At 31.6% G+C, this 5064-nt stretch overlaps 1 pseudogene; it reads right to left on the reverse strand.

The window, feature by feature from the left end:
* Positions 1 to 493: 493 nt before the first annotated feature.
* On the reverse strand, positions 494 to 2825 carry LOC123884833 (annotated as a pseudogene).
* Positions 2826 to 5064: the final 2239 nt, after the last annotated feature.

The following is a 5064-nucleotide window of genomic DNA, read 5'->3' on the forward strand; positions in this document are numbered from 1 at the left end:
AAGCTAGAGTATGGTAGGGGCAGAGGGGACATTCGGTGGAGCGATGAAATGCGTAGAGATCAGAAGGAACACCCACGGCGAAAACACTCTACTGGGCCAACACTAACACTGAGAGACGAAAGCTAGTGAACAAATTTAACACTTGTCCATGTTAAATATCCCATTAGACAAAGCCCTAAAATAGAATTTGACTCGTTATTTACTTTTGAGTCACTTCTAACTCATAAGTTTTTTTATTTTTATTTTGTTGACAAACAAATCATCTAAAAATCGTAAATACAACATTTATAGCAAGATACTTTAAATAAGTGAATAAGAAAGAGTATCAAAATTCGAACATTAATCCTCGTATGCATACAATATCTCTATTAACTGAACTATACTCCCAAAGGCAAATAGAAGCTTTATTTCTTTCCAAGAGAAAAAAACTATTTATAGCAGCATAGGACACAAATCAGCATTTCTCTTTAAAAAAAATAGTGCACAACATCAATCAATTCATATACAATTAGGACCAACATAACGAAATTTAAAATTTAAAAAATACACATTTTTCCGACACCCAAATACCTAAACTCACTCCAAAATACACTCACCAATGTCACCATTTAAAATAAGACAATACACTCACCATTAATTACTTCCAAAAAAAGATATTAGATTAATGATAACGCGACAACAATTAAAGGAAAATAAAACCACATGCAATTTTTGTAACCATACTTGATGAAAATATCTACTTAATAAATTCCATAACCCAAAAGCCAGAAAAATAACAAGCAAATTTAATGTCACTAAATCCAGATCCTAATGCTAATTCCATGAACTCATCTTTTGTTCTCTCTTTGCCTCCTGGATTTTGAGCCATCATCATGAGGTCAGCTTGGAAACCAGTTTTAGCTACCATTGTACTCTCAGGCAAAATAGGGATAATTGAATCCACAACAATCACTTTTCCATCATTTGGAATAGCTTTATGACAATTCTTCAATAACTTCAAGCAATGTTCATCACTCCAATCGTGAAGTATCCACTATAATAGTGCAAAAATTAAGTTGCTAAATTAGTAATTTACTTAACTAAAACATATTGAAAAATTCTTTAATACAAGTTTTGTTGGTTACGTACATTATGATCATGTAGGTAAAATTAATTCAAAATTTAAATTTAAGAGCAATTTTGAATATTTATGAAGAAAAAAAGATTAGATGGATTATTAATAGCTTAACCCACCTTCAAAAAAATAGCATCTCCATCGGGAACACTTTCAAACATATCTCCTCCCACATGTGTCACACCTGCAATATTAAAATAAGTAGTTTCGATATATATACTCAAATGTAGTAGCAAAAGCCTATGTCTTCTTCCTATATAATCAAATGTAATTTTGTCTTGGCATAACTCAGTTAAGAGGAATATTGTATGTAATAAGCAGGATCAGGGTTTAAACTAGTACTCCCATTTGATCAATTTTTTTTAAATAATGACAAAAATTTAATCACATATAAAATGAGAAATCCATCTCTAATTTTATCTTTAAATGTTAGACATCAAATATTGCGATTAATTTTACTTTTTTTAATCTCTAATTTCAGTCACTATTTTAACTTTTTCTTAAGTGAAGTGTCCCAGGTTTGAATTCGGGCTCTTGCATATATAGTGTGATATTCCTACAAACTGAGCTAAACTCACGGGGGCAAAAAGTTCTTCAAGGGGATTCAAACTCATATCCTTTCTAATACGTATATTTGTTAAAAATAAGTTAAAAAATGACAATTAAAATATTATACCGGGATAGGTAGGTGCATGTTCTAGGACGTGTGGCAAGTCAAAATTAACACCATGTATATTAGGATATTTAGAAGTAATTAACTTGATATTGATCCCAAGACCACCACCAACATCCACAAGCCTATTAATGTGCTCAAAACCTTCATAGATCTCAAGAACTCTCTTCATGACAATAGTAGTACAATTGACCATAGCATTGTTGAAAACATCATTAAACCTTGGATCTACAACTGGATATTCAAATGCATGCATGCCATAAACCCTATTGAATGGTATACCTCCTTCCATAATTGCTCCTTTCATTTCGGTCCTTTATTAAGTAAATTGAGAAAAATTATCATTATGAAATTTATGAAAGACAACAATCTTAGGTTCAATATATTAAAAAAGTAATATAGGTTTTATTTTATTTTTTAATATAGTAAATATTCAATTAGTATATATTTTCATGTACAATAAATATTTTTCAATGCGTGCAAGATAAACTAATTAAATACCCCAAATTTAATATTATTGTTATATAGAAAGAAAAAAAAAAAAACTAACCAGCTTCCCAAGAAAATTTTGTCCAAAGGCAGGTTTAATGTTGGTCCAAACGACACACCATCAATGTCCGTCACAAAATACTTAGAGACAGGGGCGAGGCTATAGAGCATCTGAGGAGACGTAAGCCCTTGTTGGTCTTCAGAAATCGAGCAATATAACATGGAGTGACTGGCCAATAATCTCAAAAGACGGTTTAACATTGTTGGTGCTTCTCGATTTTTTGATCCTATCTTAAATGCATATCGTTTGCAGAGAGCTTTGCGTCTTTTCCTTCTTGTGCTAAGATGTCGAAGATGCCAAGCTCAACTGCAGACCGGACGGTCAATGGAAGCATGATTGAAGAAATCAAGTTCAAAGCGAAAACTATGCCATCTTCATGTTGGACATCTCCTTCTTGTGAAATGTGGGATGCTTCACCTTTAATAGTTTCTTGCGAAGGAGACATAATAAGATTTGAATATGAGAGAGAGAGAGAGAGAGAGAGAGAGAGAGAGAGAGAGAGAGAGAGTATTAATTGAAGTTGCTTGTGTAATGCAAGTGCTTAGGAGAATGTATAAATAGTGTGTGGTGATCCGTTCTCATTAAAGACATGATGTTGCACGACCACTTGTAGTCTTGTAGAAATGATAATAAGGTGCACTTCATTATTCCCAATTATTGTTTGTGAGGAAATGATAATAAGGTGCACTTCATTATTCCCAATTATTGTTTGTGAGGAAATGATAATTATTTGGTGTAATAGAAAAAAAAAATTACATGTCCATAAATTCTAATTCAATCGATAGAAATGTCAATTGTTAGTTCAAAGTTTTGACTAAAGTTCAAACTCTGATCTTCACTTTATATATATGAATTTTCAACGACTTTATCATTTTGTCTATTTAATAAAAAAAATTGACGTAGTACGCACAAACATAATCTCAAACAATGGTATCAGAATTTCTTAAGAAATATATTTTGAAGTTATGTAAACTATCATCATTATCACATTGTGGTTGCAATTGGTAAATATTAAAAAAAACAATATACAATTGTGAAGACTTATTCTTAGATTAAATTTAATCAATCAATTATAAGGATTAATATAATCAATTGTCTATGAATTATTATTATTAATATAAATTATAATAAATCTTAGAATTGAGTTTCAGGCCTAACTCATCCTTAGAAAATCGGCTTGTAAGGTGAGGATTGCCTCTAGTATATAAACACTTAGTCAGACCATCTCTCAACCGATGTGGGACTCTTAACACACACCCTCACGCCAAGTACTATTGGGCTTGGTGCGTGGATATAAATGGTAGGTGGCTCGATAGAGGATACCTGATAACAGGTGGCCCAACGGATCGTGGAGAGGTTCTTATATCATCTTAGAAATTGAGTATCGGGCGTAACTCATCCGTACAAAATCGGCTTGTAAGGTGAGGATTACCTCTAGTATATAAACACTTAGTCAGGCCATCTCTCAACTGATGTGGGACTCTTAACAATCTTAGAATTGAGTATTGGGCCTAACTACTAACATTGAAAAAGAAAAAAGAAAAAAAAAACTAAAATTGATTTCAAATGTTTTAAATGTTTAATTTTACTTATTCTCTTATTTATTATGAGAGAGAATATTAAAAATAAGTAAGTTAGTTAAATTAAGAGTAATTAAACAAAAGTATACATGGAATACATTTAAATTTATAAGAGTATTAAATAAAAATAACTATGTAAAATATGTTTCCTTGGTCTGTGTAATTTTTTCAAAGTGTTCCTTATAAAAAGGACAAAAGGGAGTATTATATAAAAAATGTTATGTCAACACAAATTTTTAAACAAAAATACGTCAAACCTATATATGACTAACACTTTTTATTTTTTTAATACTTTTTATACGAATCGAGAACCACACATACTTAGAATACATTGTTGGAATTAATTTAATATTAATCATATAAAACATGCTCAACAATAAAGATTAAATATATAATCTTACTTTAATGCGGAAGCCAAATAACCATATAAGCATGTATATAAAACAGGATCTACGACATGTTGATTTATCAAATATCAGTATTAGGAATACTTGGATGAAGAATCCATGAGATTAACACGCCTGAAACACAAAGAAAGATAATCGGATGACAAGCACCAGTTGGCTTGTGGTTTCTTCCTCAACCCGGATTCCTTATGCCTTAAGCACTCTTCAGATGGGGAGAAGAGTTAATATGCGGTGCGTCCGGTATATTGAGGACCATAGCCTATATATAATGTAATTGCCAATTAAGGTTTTCATTATTCTGAAATGGGTCATCCTAACATTCACTCATATATTTAGCTCATATCCAATTAATTAATTTCTAAATAAAAATCTAATTAGCATTTTAACTTTATTTGATCACTTAATCAATTTAGACTCATAATTAATAAATAACTAATATAATTATATAAAGATATTGAAGGAAAATCGCATTTAAAACAGAGTGTAAAACGCAGCGGAAATTAAAATTTTCCTTCGATGGATCCTTGCGAATGGACATGATCAGGGTTTCGATTATTACCTTTGAAGAACAATTCCTCGATTCTGAATTGATCACAAGAACCGCACGATCGCAGCACCTCTAGCCGGTCCACACGAACAGTTTCCGTTCACCTCTTAGTGTTAGCTGCAAGACGACGGTAGAGGGAGATTTAGTGCGGTTAGGGTTTTAGAGAATATTAGGGTTTCTCTAAAATTCGTAT

Source organism: Trifolium pratense, linkage group LG5 (genome assembly GCF_020283565.1).
Source record: "Trifolium pratense cultivar HEN17-A07 linkage group LG5, ARS_RC_1.1, whole genome shotgun sequence".
In the NCBI taxonomy this organism is placed as follows: Eukaryota; Viridiplantae; Streptophyta; class Magnoliopsida; order Fabales; family Fabaceae; genus Trifolium; species Trifolium pratense.